The sequence below is a fragment of the Hyla sarda genome, chromosome 6, assembly GCF_029499605.1.
Source record: "Hyla sarda isolate aHylSar1 chromosome 6, aHylSar1.hap1, whole genome shotgun sequence".
In the NCBI taxonomy this organism is placed as follows: domain Eukaryota; kingdom Metazoa; phylum Chordata; class Amphibia; order Anura; family Hylidae; genus Hyla; species Hyla sarda.
Genome location: NC_079194.1, coordinates 243,254,302 through 243,272,998, shown reverse-complemented (window position 1 = coordinate 243,272,998; position 18,697 = coordinate 243,254,302). Strand labels below are relative to the sequence as shown.

Here is an 18,697-nt window from a genome sequence, read left to right as displayed (position 1 = left end):
TTGATAAAGGCCAACACATACCGTAGCTGAAATGCCGCTTTATGTAACCAATACATTTTAGCCCTTTTTCCACTGAAACTGGAGCCTCCTGTTTAGTACTGTGGCCTTTGCCATTTTTCTGTATTTTGCTTCATTCAGCTTTCCCTCAACTCTGATCAGTCTATCTGTCCAAGCTGCTGAAAAACACCCCCACGGCATGATGCACCCATCACTATGCTTTACTATAGGGATGGTATTGGGCAGATGAGGAGCAGCGCCTGGTTTCCTTTAGACCTGATGCTTAGAATTACTAGGTGTCTCCATACATAATCCTGTCCAGCATCCTCTTAGTCTCAGCTGAAGCACAGGCAGGGACAAAGTCCAGTAAGGGCGGGACTAGCACTCCTCTTTGCTCACTGCCCTGTCTATCAAACTGCAGCATAAGAGGACAGGGTTACAGAGCAGGCCACAGTGATTGGATGAAGAGGCCTAGCAAAGACCAACAGACTCAATGAGGAAGTGAATTCATGGTGAGTGAGGCCTCGTTGCTTGCCTTGCCACCTTCCTAAGCAGTGGATGTCATGATGAGTGAGCAGAAGAACAGAGGGATTTGTTAGCCAAATAAGGAAACTAGATGCATTAAAAAAAATAAACATGTAAAGTATCTGCATGACCTGCTTTTTTCCAACTCTAGGAAAAATTCTGTGTAAGAGGTTTCTTTTTGGCCACTCTCCCATAAAGCTCAGATTGGTAGAGTGCTACAGTGATGGTTGACCTTCTGGAAGTTTCTCCCATCTGCACACACTTTGAAGCTCAGCCAGAGTGACCATTGGCCTCTTGGTCATTTCTCTTACCAATGCCATTCTCCCCTGGTTCTCTAGTTTGGTGAGGGGCGATCAGATCAAGGAAAATCCTACTTCCCTGCTTGCTACAAATGTCTATTTAAAAATTATGTAGACCCCTGTGCAATTTGGAACTTTTAGTCCAGCAGAAATATATTTTTGTATTTTTCTCCAAATATGTGCCTCCACACAATCCTGTCTTTGAGCTCTACAGGCAATTCTTAACCTCTCATGACTTGATTTTGTCAGCTGTGAGACCATATATAGACAGTATCCCATACCTTGATAAAGCCGGTTTCTATCGGCGAAACGTGGGGGGATGCTAGGGATAGGAATGTTTTAAAATAGCAACCCGGAAAGGAAAGTAGGAGGTTTATATTAGTTCTACCAAAGGGAATGTATGTTAACCCTAATAAACATAAGAAGTGATAATTAGGAACTATTGAAATACCTCCAGATAAACAAAAAGGTCTTTAGGACCGATATCCAATCCGGGTTGTGTTTTTAATACATTAAATTTTATAGGGATAACCCTAGTTTCGGGCTTTGTCCCGGATGGGCTACATGCCCTGAAGGGAATTGGAATTGAAGTTTAAGATAACCCTGGGTACTCCTTGGGAGATTTTGACTTCTATAGACAGGGCTGTGTCTTTCCAAATTATACTAATAGTATAAAAAGGGAGGCAGTCCTGCTAGGCTAGGTAAGAGTAAAAGATATATGGTCAAAAATTAGAAAGAAGAGAAAGAGAAAACGTGTCTAAAATAGCATAAAATAATGACATTTATTTAGAAAATGATGTAAGATCTGCGGCAGGGCACTTGTCACAGACTGGTCACTAGATAAAATGGTTACAATGGTATAAAATAGTAAAAATATAAAATATAAACAGTGATATTACACTTCAACAATTGGACATTGAGACAATGAAAGTGGGGCAATGGGACAGTGCAAACAGTATCTGTTTAGTTATAATGTAAAGTCATATTATAGGAGCCGTGATTAATCCAGATGAAAGTACATAGCAAAAAAGTTAATAATCCAATAGGGCAATTTTCAGTAGCTCTGGAGCCTCCCAGATTGGGGCCCACTATAAACGTTTTTAGGTGCAGAGATACAGGCGATGCCCCCTCTACCCCGACTTTACAGTATAACTAAACAGATACTGTTTGCACTGTCCCATTGCCCCACTTTCATTGTCTCATTGTCCAATTGTTGAAGTGCAATATCACTGTTTATATTTTATATTTTTAGTATTTTATACCATTGTAAACATTTTATCTAGTGACCAGTCTGCGACAAGGGCCCTGCCGCAGACCTCACATAATTTTCTATATAAATGTCATTATTTCATGCTATTTTAGACACGTTTTCTCTTTCTCTTCTTTCTAATTTATTGACCATATATCTTTTACTCTTACCTAGCCTAGCAGGACTGCCTCCCTTTTTATACTATTAGTACTCTTTTTTTGACACATGGGTATGTGCAGCGCAGTATCCTCGGTATAGGTTTTCCCTCTTTTTTACGTTGAGCTCCCACATTTTTTGTATATTTTTTTTCCAAAATTATGTCCAAAAAAATGAATTTACCATAAGTGACTCCAGTCAAGGTGGAGAAACATCTCAGAGATGATCAAGAGAAATGGGAGGCCCCCAGAGCTAAGGATCTGAATACTTATGTTCATGCCAATTTGTTGTTTTTCCTTTTTAATCAATATTCAAACATTTCTAACATTTTGTTTTCTCATTTTCTTTATGGGGTATTAAGTGCAGAATGATGGGGGGAAACTTGATATTTTATTTAATTTTAATTCAAGGCCTTAACACAAAATGTGAAAAGTGTTGCTTGAGATGATATAAGTTCGCGGCCACACATTGTTTGACTTGCACTTTACTAAATCTGTATTTCACATGTGTTTTGCTGTAAAAAAAAATTAAAATCTTAATAATGAAAGGGTCTGACGACTTTCCAGATTCTTTGTAATTCTTGTATAATTGCATGAATCGCATGTATATGCAATTCCATGAAACATAGCAGTACATGTTGTTTCCTTTGATTAGAACTACCGTATATACTCGAGTATAAGCCGACCCGAGTATAAGCCGAGACCCCTAATTTCAACCCAAAATCCCAGGAAAAGTTATTGACTCGAGTATAAGCCTAGGGTGGGAAATACCTCATCCCCCCCTGTCATCATCCAGACCCGTCATTAACATCCTCATCATCATCCCCTTGTCATCATCCCACACATCCCCCCTTCATCATCCTCTTATCATCCCACACATCCCCCCTTCATCATCCTCTTATCATCCCACACATCCCCCCTTCATCATCCCCTTATCATCCCACACATCCCCCCTTCATCATCCCCTTGTCATCATCCCACACATCCCCCCTTCATCATCCCCTTATCATCCCGCACATCCCCCCTTCATCATCCCCTTATCATCCCGCACATCCCCCCTTCATCATCCCCTTATCATCCCACACATCCCCCCTTCATCATCCCCTTATCATCCCGCACATCCCCCCCTTCATCATCCCCACCCCCCTTCATCATCCCCACACCCCCCCCTTCATCATCCTCTTCTCATCATTCGCCCTCAGTGGTCTTCAACCTGCGGACCTCCAGAGGTTTCAAAACTACAACTCCCAGCAAGCCCGGGCAGCCATCGGCTGTCCGGGCTTGCTGGGAGTTGTAGTTTTGAAACCTCCGGAGGTCCGCAGGTTGAAGACCACTGCGGCCTTCAACATCATCCAGCCCCCTCTCACCCCCCTTTAGTTCTGAGTACTCACCTCCGCTCGGCGCTGGTCCGGTCCTGCAGGGCTGTCCGGTGAGGAGGTGGTCCGGTGGGGAGGTGGTCCGGGCTGTTATTTTCACCGGGGGCGCCTCTTCTCCGCGCTTCCGGCCCGGAATAGAGGCGTTGCCTTGACAATGACGCAGAAGTACGTTGGCAATGAACGCACCTATGCATCGTTGTCACGGCAACGTGACTATTCTGAGGCCGGGCCCGAAGCACTTAGAAGAGGCCTCCCCGGTGAAGATAGCAGCCCGGAACCAGTATCCCACCGGACCACCTCCTCACCGGACAGTCCTGCAGGACCGGACCAGCGCCGAGCGGAGGTGAGTACTCAGAACTAAAGGGGGTGAGAGGGGGCTGGATGATGTCGAAGGCCGCAGTGGTCTTCAACCTGCGGACCTCCGGAGGTTTCAAAACTACAACTCCCAGCAAGCCCGGACAGCCGATGGCTGCCCGGGCTTGCTGGGAGTTGTAGTTTTGAAACCTCTGGAGGTCCGCAGGTTGAAGACCACTGCGGGTGGGGGAGTTCACTCGAGTATAAGCCGAGGGGGGTGTTTTCAGCACGAAAAATTGTGCTGAAAAACTCGGCCTATACTCGAGTATATACGGTAATTGCATTTCCTTTTTACCTATATGATTGTATTAAAGGGGTATTCCGCCCCTAGACATCTTATCCCCTATCTAAAGGATAGGGGATAAGATGTCTGATCGTAGGGGTCCCGCCGCTCGGGACCCCCTGCGATCTCGGCTGTGGCACCCCAGACATCCAGTGCACGGAGCTTGCCGGATGACTGGTGGCGATGCGGGGCAGAGGCTTGTGATGTCTGTCATGCCCCCTTCGTGATGCCACGAGCCTCTGGCGTTGCACCAGACGCTCTAAACAAACACCGGGTGCAGCAATAGGATCGCGGGGGTCCCCAGCAGCAGGACCTCCACAATCAGACATCTTATCCACTACCCTTTGGATAGGAGATAAGATGTCTAGGGGCAGAGTACCCCTTTAAAATCACACACGATAATATTAATTATTTTATGGAATGTCGCAATGCAATTCTCAATATTTTAATCATCGGAAGACAACTCTGAATATCCTTTCTCTATAACCCCAATGAATCTATACGTGAGACATGTTTTTCTATTACTTCTGTAAACAGCAGCTCAGGTGTGACAACAGTAAAACTGCATAACCCTGGGATAAAGCTTCTAAAGTCACTGAAAGAAAATCCACTGTAAGCTTCCTGTGTCTCAGCATCGAGGATGTGTTTTATGGGGTACAGGGATATTGTGGTGACTCAAAAGAAGACAGAATTTTTATGTTATCCTTATGATATCTGGAACTGCTACAAAGTACTTGCAAGAGGTGTAAGTGGAGTTCAGACTTGAAGAAGCAGAGCCTATGTCAATATGTATCAACACTACTACTTCAATACATATAAATCTCCCACAAGCGATGCCAAAATCCCATCGACTTTCATCCTAGTGGTTAAAACGATCCAATAATGTCTCCCCCCCCCCCCTCCCCCCCAAACAAAACATAAAAAAATTATGTGGACTAGGGGCTTACCAGAAGCATGCAGTATGTCCTTTCTGCCAGCACAAGCCTTCTTCCCTTCTTCCTAATGTCCCCTCCACCAACTCACACAGAACTGGAAATTCAACTATATTGCAACCTAGAATGACACCACACCCACTGTCACACAAAGACCATTGCAATGACGCAGACAGGTTGTCTGTTGTCACAAATAAGACACTCACTTAGCTAGTATGAAGTATGAAGACACAGGACCGGGTAGCTATCATGGCATGGGACTGGCATCTGATAGAAACCTATAGAGAAGACTTTTGAGATAGATTTTAGCAGGTGAAGAATTAAACAGAGGCCCATAAATCTGAGAACTTTCTGATTTTAATATTTTAATGTTATAGTGGCTTAAAGAGTTTAGCGGGTCCATGCATTATACAGACAGCTAATTGATTTTAATAGGAACTGTGCAATTCTTCATTTCCCCTGTGGAGGCACTGCACAGATATCAGCTGCTGCCAGATTACCCCACAAAATTAGATCTCATTGTTAGGGTCTGGATACCTTTTAGTGTACCCTTCTACCAAAAAGGTATTGTCCAAAGTGGTCAATCTCTTTACAATGTCAATACAAAACTCCATTCAACGAAAATGTTCTTTTTGACAGAAATGGCGATAATATTTTAACTGTTCATTAATTGCTCTTAAGTAACTATGAATTGCATTATATATATATATATATATATATATATATATATATATATATATTGTTGAACTAACACCCTTTGAATATTTAGTTGCAGAGGTTATACTGTATATAGTATAGGCCACTGATATTGACATTTGCTAATGTACTGTATCACAAGGAGCATTGCATTGAAGGCTTAAGATTATTATTACATTGAAGATAGACTTACATGTTTGGCATTCTTTCCCCCCATCTACTAACAAACAAAGAGTGACTCATTTGTTCTTGTGTCAGCTGTTTTATTGGTAAATCCTATCTATACCTACTTGTACAGAATCACAGGGTTTATAGAAGTGAGTGAATAGTTGCCAGGTGTTAGGGGTGGCCTTACATGTAAGGACCCAGCCACTTTAGCAGCTTAGACTACTTATCATTGCTTCTCCCTCTCAAGAAATAATTCAGAATTGTCCCAAAATTGGAAGTTTACCAAATAGTGCTGGGAAGTTTTGCTGGTAATTTTTCACAGTGGCCATTAGCCTCTGCATACATGGGATGGTACCCTTACAAAACCCTATTATTAAGCAAAATAAATTCTTCACAGCTGATTTTGCTACCCATTGATTTTAATGGGTAGGAAAATATGCATCAGTAAATACTCTACCCTTAAAGGAAATCTGTCACCAGTGTCCCCTGCACTACGACAGGTAGTGCAGGTGACACTGATGACAACGGTACTCACCTTGTCGCGTTGCGTGGTGGGGATCTCTGGTAATCTTGTCCAGATTGGGGCACGGGCGGTGCTTATTGACATCACCGCTGCTGCTTCCTGCTGGGTCCCGCTGCTAGAGAACAGCAGTGATGTCACTAAGCTCCGCCCGTACCCCAAGCCGGGTGCCCGGAGCTGAAGCTAACGGATAGGATTACCAGAGATCCCCACCACGCAATGGGACAAGGTGAGTACCGTTGTCATCAGTGTCACCTGCACTACCTGTTGGTACCAACAGGTTAGTGCAGGTGACACTGGTGACAAATTTCCTTTAAACCAACCTAATGGGTAGCAAATCTAGTTTATCAGAAAATCTGGTAGCTGGTAGACCAGGAACATACTTTAGCTTGATCCAATTGATTAATTGTTCTTTAGTAGTCTTGAATGAGGCATTAATGAGATTGATTGACCAAAGTTTTTCTTTCTATATACTCTATTAGAATTTATGGATCTAATAGAGAGGTCCCCTACCCAGGACTACCCCTTAATAGCCAGAGCAGGGATAAAATGGACCAAGCCCATGTATGCACTACATAGCCATCTTTTTAGTTGAATGAGCATCATGTGACTAGCCAAATTGATATCACAGGGGGGTTTAGATGAAAAAACAGTAATATTTTGTGCTCAGGCATTCAATATTTCAATATTACGAATTAAAAGTAAATAAATAAAGCAAAATATAAAAAAATACTACATGTCTGACAACCACTTGGGGTCCATAAACTGCAGAATATGATATCCTTTAATTCTAGAAACAGAAGGAATTTGGGATATTGAGCTTTCCCCCTTGGTATACAGAGGTTGCTCACAGCACAGTTTGCCTTAGTCCTTGCTTTAATGTGTAGCGATCATATAATAATGTAAAGCGATTGTTGCTGGTAAAGTAATCATTTACCTTCTAGGACCAAACCCAAACAGTATATTTGAACAGCTCAGTTTTCTATAAAAATAGTAAAGGAGAGTCAGTTTGCTTTTTCTTACTAGGGGATTATGATTGTTCTCTTTCAGCTCCAATAAACATGCTCAGCGACGATTCACAAGTTTCTCACTAGAACTTTGTTAATTATTTCCTTTATCAAAGAGATGGAATTTCTTGATCGTCACAAGGCAGCAATGCCAGCACATTATTGTTCTGCAGAATTCTGCCAAGTTATGTGGTCTTGGTCAGTGATGGTGGCATATTCTTCCGAGCATTATTACTGCAGTGATATAAAAAAAAATAATTATTATCTGAGGACTTCCGGTTCTGGCACGGGCATGTGAGGAGCACAGGGCTGGAGCTCCCGCACCCTGGACCTCATACTTGCCGTACCGCCAGCCAGAAGGGGTCCTTACCCGCCCACTGCACAGCCAGAGGTCCCGAAGCACCAGGGGAGTGCAGGAGATCTGCAGTTCACTGCTCGCCGGCAGCGGCAACTGACATACTTCGGCGGTCCCTCGTGGCCTCCCTGCCGGAGCTGCCATCATCCCCAGCACAGCAGCGCATAGCGGACGCGTCCACGGCTCTCCCACCACCAGGTACTCAGTAGGGACATATACAGGGGACAGCAGCCAAAAGTCCCCCATCGAGCAGCCCCAGCCCCTACCTTGCTTCGCTCCAGCCACGCTACACAGAGAGCAGGACATCTTCTCTGCAGGACAGGGCCACGTGACACCCTTGCTCCCGCCGCCATTACTGCACTGGTGCAGATCCCCTAAGGCTACACTGTCACCCCACAGCTGCTGAGAGTGTGCAGGGGCTCTTTCATTTCACTCTACTGCTACCAGAGACTGCCATTTGCCCCTCTTGCTCTAGTCCTTATGGAACGTTACCTCAGTAAAGGATCTTCGTGTGTGGGTTCTCCAGCAGCAGCAAACCCCTCTACACCAGCACCTCACACAGATCCAGATCCTCACAAGGCGCCTTCCGCATGCTCACAGTCACACCCTGTGGCTATGGAAATCCTTGACAGACAGCCTCTGTTCCCCCCTGACGGCAGGGCCCCAGTACCACCCCTACCCCTTCAACTCCCTCCCTTGGTAGGAGCCTCAGAGGTTTCCTTTGCCTCTCCAATGGACTTACAGACCCTGGTGGCAACCCTTGTCAAGCTGATTACCCCTACTATACAGCTGACCCTTGAAAACACCATGCGCTCCATGTTGACTCAACTGCAAGCGGATCTAGGTGTTCAAACAGGCCATCTGGATGAGGCGGAACAGCGCATTATCGCTCTGGAGGATGAAAGCAGTGGCCTAGCTACTAGACTCGGCCAAACTGAAACAGATGTCTGCTACATCAGTGAGAAACTGGAAGACCTGGAAAACAGATCACGCCGTAACAATTCTTGCTTCTGACCTACAGGACTTCTATGAAAGTGATTTCGCCAAAGCGCTTGGTCTTGCGCATAAATGCAGGGTTGAGAGGCCTCATCGAGTAGGACGGCCCCAGTCAACCCCCTGGCAGTCTCGGCAGGTGGAAGATTCCCGCCCCCGACAAATCATATTCAAACTGCTGAACTATAACGACAAAATTGAGCTCCTGAGGGCTTACAGAAAACGCTCCTCTCTGCTCACCTTACGCAATAAAAAGATAATGCTCTTTGAGGACTTTTCAGCTGAAGTTGCCAAGCGCCGGAGGGCCTACGGTAAAATTTGCACTGAACTGTTCAAGGCGAAAACACATTTCCAACTTCAGTATCCTGCCGTTTTGAAGGTGTTCCAACCAGATGGCTGCTTTTCCACCTATTAAACTCCGGCCGTTTTTTAGGAACTGTTGAGGGAGTCTGCCTGCCCAATTCGCTCTCCTTCTCACCACTCACCATCTCCAAGAGACCGGGGTGAACCATCTCATCATCCCTCTCGGCACAGAATCAGCCACACGAGATCTCCGGGCGAATCCAGAAAGCGCTGCAAGTTGGTGGGGAGGCGTAGTAGGAGTAGAAGCCGCAGATCTTCCTCTCCAGACTGAGTATTATCTTTGTACATGTTTATTCCTCTGTCTGCACCACGGGGGATATGCCACTCTTAGGTGGCTCCAGCTGATATAGGCCCACAGGGTCTCTTTTCTCATAATTCTTGGAGAAAATGTTCTGTAGTGCCTTATATAGTTATTCCCCTTTGATGTTATCTATAATATCTTTATTGACATTCGCTGCTCTTATGTGCTGGTAGACATATTCCACTCTACCTCATCTGTCCCTCTTTTATTTTAAGTTATCCCGGGCCTTTGCTCCATTGGGTCCGTCTTGTGAGGGATCTGGGGTGGGAGTTTTGGTTGCCCACATGTCTGAAAAAAAGTGAAGTCCCTTCCCCAATTTATGGCGTCCTTATTCTATTCTGGGGTTTTTTGCTTAGTCTACTTTAATCTCTATCTTCAGTACATTGATTGCTCCTCCGCTGTCCCCGTCCTCTCCTTCTCCGCCATGCTCCACCTGTGCCCGCTTTGCTCCCCTATGTCTGGTACTTTGTGTTCGTCCAAGGTCTGGTACAGTTTTTCGCCCCTTTTTCTTTCCCCCAGGGGGCTGTTAGTTAACCATGTGTAATATAGTGACATGGAATGTCAAGGGATTGTGCTCACCTCAAAAGGACATTAAAATTCAGTGTTTTCTGAAACACCTGTGTCCGGACGTAGTCTTGCTTAAGGTGACTCATCTGACGAAGCAGGACTTTCAGAGGATGCAGAAGCTCTAGGTGGGCACGGTACTGGGCAGTTCAACAGTGGAGGGCAGATCTGGAGTTTTAACATTGATTAGTAAATCCTTTCCTCACCGTGTTCTCTCCCATGCAGAGATGCTGAGGGGTGCTTCTCACATTTACAACTAGTTCACAATGGTGACACTTTTCATATATATAATATTTATGCTCCTAATGGTGACAACTCTTCCTTCTTTACGTCCCTAGCAGATACCGTTAAAGGCTCCAGTGGTCCGCTCACCATCCTGGGAGGGGACCTGACTACAGTGGTCGACCCGCTCTTGGACAGGAGACGCTTAGTTACTCCATCTACTTCTCTGCGCCCGAGTGACGAGGTTCTCCCCCCCCCCTTTCTTGACGCATACGGGACTGCTAGACTCTTGGCGACATTTGCACCCAGATTTACACGCACATCTCACATGTTCACGGTTCATGGTCACGCATTGACCATATCCTGGTCAGTCCTATGCTGAGCTCCCATTTAGGGACGGTGGACATACTGGACCTGGTCATTTCGGACCATGCGCCGTTGGTTCTGGAGCACCTGCCATCATGCCCCAGAGGCACTGATTTCTTATGACGGTTTCTGTCTTATCTAACAAAGGATGACTCTTTTTTTGAGTCTTCTCAGGGGGTGGTGGTTGGAATTCCAGACAGACAACGCAGCTTATATCGATTATCCTTCTCTTTACTGGGAAACTGCAAAGGTAGTGCTTTGGGGTAAGATTATGTCTTATAGTGCCTCAGTTAAACGTAAAACACTAGAGGGTAATACAATGGCAAGTACAGCTTTAGGGGAGGCTTACTCGTGCTTCCTTGACTCTCCCATCGCAGAACATAAACTCAAATGGCAGGAAGCGAAATCCTCGTATGAACTCTGGTTAGATAGGAAAGAGAGGATCTATAGATCCCATTTTGAAGCAGATTTATGAAGACAGAGTAATAAGGCGGGACACTTGCTTGCGCGTATAGCGCAGGGATCCTATATGCCAGCGCACGTCCTAGCGTTGCATGATTCGACGGGGCACATAACACATGAACCGCACTCCATTAACAATGTCTTGGGCTCCTATCACGCTGCTCTTTATTTTTCTCTCCCCGCCCCAACTGATGAAGGGGCAAAATTTCTGGAGAGGCTAACCTTACCATCTTTTTCCAATGTGCAGCGTCAGGAGCTCAATGCAGATGTTACGTTAGCATGGCGGCTGGCATTCACTCCCTGGCGACTGGGAAAGCACCGGGACCAGACAGCTATCAGGGTACTCTCTTCGGCTGCAAAGCTAGCTTATATTAAGGTACTCCCCAAGCCTGGCAAGGACCCCTTAGAGCCGGGCTCCTATTGCCCAATTTCTCTGATAAATCAGGATGTGAAATTATTGTCTAAGATCCTGGCTGATCATTTGCCCAGGTTTCTGCCATGCCTTGTTGGTGACCACCAGGTGGGATTCATGAAATCCAGCTCGGCAGTCATGAACATCAGGAAGACGGCGGTACTAGACAGTGTTCAGGGCCAGTCGCAAACCGCAACCAAACCTGCACTACTCACCTTGGATGCTGAGAAAGCTCTCGATAATGTTCGTTGGGATTGGTTGAGACTGGTCCTGTCCAAGTTCAGGATTAAAGGTCGTTTTAGCTCCTTCATAGGCAGCCTTTATGAGGGTCTTACGGCTAGAATGCATACGACGGGTATCTTGTCCTCCTCCCTCATGTTAGCGCCCTTGTTGTTCTATCTAGCGATTGAACCTTTGGCCCGCTTTTCGATCTCCTCTGATATCTACAGGGGTATCATTGTGAGCACACATGAAATCAAATTGTCTATGTTTGCCGATGATGTACTTCTTTACCTCATTATCCTCAAAATTCTTTTTATCTTATATGGGGAACTTTACAGGATACAGGGTTAATGCCGCTAAGAGTATGCTACTGCCTTTGAGTGCGCATTTTCCTGGGTGGCTTCCGAATGCGACTGTACTGGGCATTAAAAGTCACTTGACACCAAAAGCTGCCATAGTCTGCCACACGTTTTAAAGACATCTGGACTTCATTAGTATTAAGTTGCATAATTTAAAGAGTAGAATAGGGGAGGGAAGACACAAAGAAAAACCAAAGACACAATATGAGCTCACTGGTAGATGGCAAAGAATATAAATGGAATACACAACAGTGAATGATGATTACATGTTATATACACACACACACACATATATATATATATATATATATATATATATATATATATATATATATATATATAGATAGATAGATATAGCTATAGATATATATTACCATATTAGCGTCACGGTGGCTCCCTATTTCATCACATGCCTAGTCATTCACATTGACTAATACAAACGAAAAAAAACACAGGAGGTGCGCCCCTAGTGAGGACCGTTTAACAATGATAAGAGTTGACATAAAGATGGGTTCTTACCCCTTGGTGTTGCGCTCAGAGCACAACACCTGCAGTAGCATCAGTGTATGGAAGATCAAGGGAAACCGCTGCCATGAGGAACAAGCCCGGTGAGACGCTCGTCAGTCCGGTAAGTAGCAATAGAGATAATCCGTAAATAGGTTCCTCTCAAGAAGGCGCTGGTACCCGGGGATAAAGGTAAAATTCTTTTATTTGCAACGCGTTTCGATCCCGAACCGGGATCTTCGTCAGGCATGTCATTCACATTGGGAAGACTCCTGATACGCTTTATTCACTCAACTATCTGCCGCTTTTCCACCGTATATTGGCTGAATTAAAGCGATGGGAGAATTTACCTCTATCTTTTCTGGGTAGATGCCATCTAGTTAAAATGATTAGTTTCCTGCGCTTGTTATATCCTTTGCCTGCTGATGTTAGACAACTCATCTTGGCCTTTCAACGCTTCCTGTGGCAGGGTAAGCGCCTGCGTATAGTTCTGCAGAAGCTCATGCTTTGCAAGGCGGAGGGGGGGTCAATTTCCCAAATGTTAGGGGCTATAATTTGGCTTGCTTGTTCCACCATGCGCTTGATTGGTTCCAATTACTTCTCCAATCTAGCGGTAGAAGAGGCTCTTACTGCCCCCTGGTCTTTGCCAGCATTACTCCACACTTCTTACGCTAAACTCCCGGTGGGGGTCAAGGGCTCAATGCTGCTGCGTGACACAATAGTGACCTGGAAGGAAGTGCGAAAGGTTTTTGGCCTCCAGTTTTTGCTATCTAAATGGATGCCCTTGCATGACTAGGTTTCGACTTTGGCTTTCTAAAGGGGTTCGGACGGTGGGCGACTGATCCATAGCATTGACCATAGATGGCTCTCCCTGGGGGAAATGCTCAGTACCTCAGTATCCTTCCCCGGTCTCATACTCTATATGCTAACCAGGTCCACGCCTTTTGCTCCTCTAGATTGCAGGATCTATCAAAGGAAGCCCCGACCCACATTTTAGATGACATTATAGGTAGTGAACCCCAGAGACGATCAATTTCCGATCTGTATGCAGCCTTGCGTAACCGATCTCTAAAAATCGACATTAAACATGCTCCACATGCACGTGGGAGCGGTGGACAGAAGATACTGACGTGGTCCTCCGAGGGTAGGAGACTTATTTCAAGCTGGCCCACGCAGCCTTGTATGGTTTTAACATTTTGTCCTCCCCATCTTTCCTAGATAGCACCACTCACTGTCCTAAGTGCCAAACCCCACTCACAAACATGTATCATGGTGCCTGGGACTGCTCTCACTCAGCCAATTACTGGCGCCTTATACAGTCATACGTATGGGATCATTGGAAGGTGCAGTTCCCGTTTACACCACAGTCATCGATATTCCCCCAATTACAACCACCAGAGGGAGGAGGGGAAGGGAAGCGAGGTTTCCCCGGTTTATCCATGTTGTCCTGCTAGTTGCACTGCAGTGTCTGTTCATTAGATGGTTATATTCTACCACTCCAGATTTGCCTATGCTGTTAACCCAGTTGAAGTCTTTTCTCGCAGTGGACCGCTTAGATGCTGAGCGGCACTCTGATTTTGGCACTAAACATTTCTTCCGGAAATGGAATCCCTTTATTGTTACTCACATTGACTCCTAGGGATCATAGAGATTGTAAGACCTTTTAGATACACCACTTGGTATAACATGTAATCTTTGAGAGGTTCCTTAGGGGCGTTACAACTGCCGGATACATAATATAGTCCCCAACCATTTTGAGCACTACTGCTCTTAGCTTGGATTCCCTGGGAGTCAAGGGAGCTGTTACTGTGGTCGATTGGGGTTCTTGGACTGAGGAGCCACACTCAATGCTCTCTTGTCTGGTATGGGGCCCGGGAGCCAAGCTGTACCTCTCTCTTTCTGTTGGCACCATCTGCTTCTTCCTGTTTACTTGCTCCATCGAGGCTGATACAACCTTTTCCTGGCCCACCATCTGTTGTTCTTCATGGACAATTATGAGTTACTGTATGGGGCGGAGGCTAAGGTATTGGGTGACCTACTTGCTATAATAGCTATCTTTTCTTCCTTACATTTCTTGTGTTGTCCTGATTATGGCATATGTTATTTTCATCTCCTTTTTGCTTTCTGTTTTTGTTTATTGAAAATTTTTAATAAAAATATTTTAAAAAATAATAATAATGATCTGCCCCTCAATTTCACCACACTTAAACTTTAAAGTAAATGCAATGTTACAGGGAATATGAATAAACACACAAATAAACAGACAACTGATAGGGTCCCTGCGCCCATTCGTTTTTGTGCCTCATTTGTTGACACTTTACCCTCCTCCTGCCATCAGAAGGACCTTGTAGTATAATCTAGAACTAAGTTTGTTTCCACTAAAAACCAGGAACACCTACTCATAAAATGAGTTTTGTCCTAAAAAATGCCAGATCAGGGACAAAAGCCCTAAGGCATATGCCGCAGACAGTAGAGGTGCCTCCCATGGTAGTTATTTCCCCCTATTTGTGTGCCACATGCAATAATGCTGCAGAACAATATTGCCCCATTTATGTCTGATACAGTAATAGTGCTCCTCTTACCGTATGTTCACATGGCTGAATTTGTGCAGAATGTCAGCACAGAATATTTGGCATGGACATTCTGCTGTAACAAAGTTCCATTGAATTCAATGGGATTCTGCTACACTGTGCACACAGTGGAATTTCCGCACCAGATGTTTCTGCCACGGAAATCCTGATTCCGATGTCCGCAAAAAGAATAGGTATGTTAAATAATTTTGCGGATTTTGGAAATGCAGTGCCTTCTATGAGACAGCAGATTTCCAAGCAGTCCTAGTGCCCCCAGACAGATCGAGCAAATATGTGGAATTGCGGCACATGTTTTTCATGCAGAATTTCTCACAAATTCCATCATGTGAACCTGGCCTTATTGTCACATAGCGAAAGCGCCCCACACTGTAATAGTGCCCCCTTTTTATCCCTAAACAGTAATAATTATGTCCCCAGACAACCTCTTTAACAATAATAGTGCACCATTACCCACAAAAAGTTTGCCACATGCATTCACACTCATCTGCATCCCCTTCAGCTATAAAACAGTCATAGACAACTGTGGTGCAAATTTGTCACTTGTAACTGGCTTTTCAACTCTGGTCTGGAAATGAACTAAAGGTGACAATACATCTCTGATGGCTGTAAACTGAAAGCTTGTTTGCCATATAGCTATATTTCACCACAGCCCTTTACACACGCAAGCTTAGCTCAGAGAAGCTTCCAATGAGAACAGATATGCACAGAGGCCAGGTCCTGGGAAAAAGTATGGGAATAGTGGGGAAGATTTATCAAAACCTGTCCAGAGGAAAATTGGCTGAGTTGCCCATAGCAACCAATCAGATTGCATCTTTCATTTTTGAAAAGGCCTCTGAAAATCTGATTGATTGCTATGGGAAACTGGTTAACTTTTCCTCTGGACAGGTTTTGAATAAATCTCACCCAGTATTCCTTCTGGGGATAAAGTGCAGGAACCCTGTTCCTATGCGTTCCTGCAGGATTTGAGCCCTAGATATGCCCTATATAGACACCTCCTCTGTTGTTCCTAATAACAAACAATCAGACATGTTGAAATTCAGAATGCCTAACCCTTCTTTCCTCTAACCTTTCTTTCAATGCCATACACATAATAAAGTTGGACAGTCTATCAAAGTCAGTGGTTTTAGCTGACTTTGTTATTGTGTTCATGGGCACCTTAAGAGACCAAGCAGTGTAAATAATAGACCCATATTAAAGGATAGGGGATAAGATGTCAGATCGTGGGGGTCCTGCTGCTGGGGACCCCCGGGATCTCAGCTGCAGCACCCCGTTATCATTACTGCACAGAGCAAACTCGCTCTGTGCGTAATGACGGGTGATACAGGGGCCGGAGCATCGTGACGCCATGGCTCCACCCCCTCATGACATCACGTCCTGCCCCTTTAATACAAGTCTATGGGAGGGGCCCCTTCCCATAGACTTGCATTAAGGGGGCGGGCTGTGACATCATGAGGGGCAGAGCCGTGACGTTACAATGCTCCAGACCCTGTATCGCCCGTCACTACGCACAGAGCGAGCTTGCTCTGTGCAGTAATGATAACGGGGTGCTGCAGCTGAGATCCCGGGGGTCCCCAATGGCGGGACCCCCACAATCTGACATCTTATCCCCTATCCTTTGGATAGGGGATAAGATGTCCTGGGGCGGAGTACCCCTTTAAATTTAGTCCTGGGCTGGAGTATATTGGGTTAAACCAGAGCTACACTCAGCTGAGTTCTGTAGATTGTCATTGCATACAGTTAATAATCAAGTCACAAGGCATGTTCTTCAAGAATTTTTTGGATTAGAACAACCTGTTCTCATGTTGCAGCTCCCCCGGCGATGTGCTGGTCATATGGGGCCTGGCCACTACAGAGACTTTTCAGGGGAAATGTACACTCATTGACCAAAAATATCATGCACCCCAGTAGAAATGTGGAAGAAAACTGGGCATGCAGTTATGTCACAGACAGATATGTAAATTCTGACAGGTGTTGTCTAATTAGACACTGGATCTTGCAACAAGAAGGCGTAAAAGTGTTTTCCTCACTGACCTATAAAGAGGCTCTAGGAGGATACGTTTTGGTAGTGTGCCTCTTTATGGGAGATCGTTGACTGCTAGACATTTTTCACAGTTGACAAACTTTGAGAGGGGGCACATCGTTAGACTGAGAAAAGTAGGATGGTCATTTTAGTTCTCACAGAACTGTTTGTGTTGGAAACAGTGGTTACATTAGGGTATTTACACATGGCGAACAGGCCCAGACAGACCACCAGTAGAAAGGACAATTTGATCAACTAACATGCACGAGCAGCTCCCACAGTTACCTTGTCTACCATCCAGACATAGGTGGCACCTTCATTACATAATCCTGTCTATTCCAGAACCATTTCCATGCACTAAGCAAAAATAAATGTGGTGTCACAGTGCCCATTACGTGTCCAGCCAGTCACCATTGCCCTTGTTTGCAGTCTTGTCTGCCAAAAACTGAGCCATATCATCTTAAGCGGTGAATCCAATTATAGTATGGTAAAATGGTTTTGTACCATAACAAAGCTCTCCAGTGCTGCGCCTCCCTACATCTACTCCCTCATATCTACCTACCATCCTACACGTGTTCTCCGATCTGCTAATGATCTCACAATAACATCCTCTATAATCCAAACTTCTCACTCCCATCTCCAAGACTTTGCTCATGCTGCACCAGTTTTCTGGAATGTGATACCCCAAACCCTCAGACTTGTACCCAATATCAACCGTTTTAAACTTGCCATAAAGACACATCTCATCATGCAGACCTATAACATTACCTATTTGATCTCCCTTACTATCACTTTGCCCCGTTTTGTGACCTTTGGGTTTTTTGAGACATCAAAAGTGCCATATTCAGCAGTCTCCACCTCTGCTTTATTCAGCTAAGACGTTCGGAGATTAGCTAGTGACTGGTTCACACTCCTTTATGAAGCCTTTCCTATTTATAAAACATGGCTGGACCATTGTATCAGTAAAGCACTTTCTGCCTTTGTCTCAACCCCATTCCTCATAGTCTGTAAGCTGTCGCCCTCAGTCCTGTTTGACTATTTATTGTGTAGAATTGTAATATCTGATACTTGTCTTTACTTGTACCCCCCAAATTGTAAAGTGCTGCAGAATCTGTTGGCACTATATAAATAAATAGTATTTTAATAAGCACAAAGCAAGAACTAAAAAATGTATTGCATGTTTTTATAACCTTTATGTATCTATGCTTCCTACTATGATAGTTATACGTACCCCTACATCCAGTGCACGGCAACTATTTATGAAATAATCTAAAATACTAATAAATCCCAATGACACATGATACACTTCACTTTTCAGGCTCAGATGGGCTTGTTTATCAGTGGACAACATTGTGCCCTTACACACAACCTGAGCCCCTATGTTGGATCCTCCTGTAAGCGT

At 44.8% G+C, this 18,697-nt stretch overlaps 1 protein-coding gene across 4 annotated transcripts in view; it reads right to left on the bottom strand.

Annotated features, from left to right (window-relative positions):
* SYT8 (synaptotagmin 8) overlaps positions 1–18,697 on the bottom strand; it is a 153,894-nt gene that overhangs the window by 53,734 nt on the left and 81,463 nt on the right. The window contains exon 1 of one of the 4 annotated variants that reach the window (XM_056526841.1): positions 6,570–6,646. The exons of 2 other annotated variants lie outside the window; for them this stretch is intronic. The gene's annotated coding sequence lies outside the window, so the exon portion shown is untranslated. Of the gene's footprint in view, positions 1–5,185; positions 5,237–6,569; positions 6,647–18,697 lie in introns of those variants that run through there. One more of the 4 variants, XM_056526838.1, reaches the window with a different exon arrangement.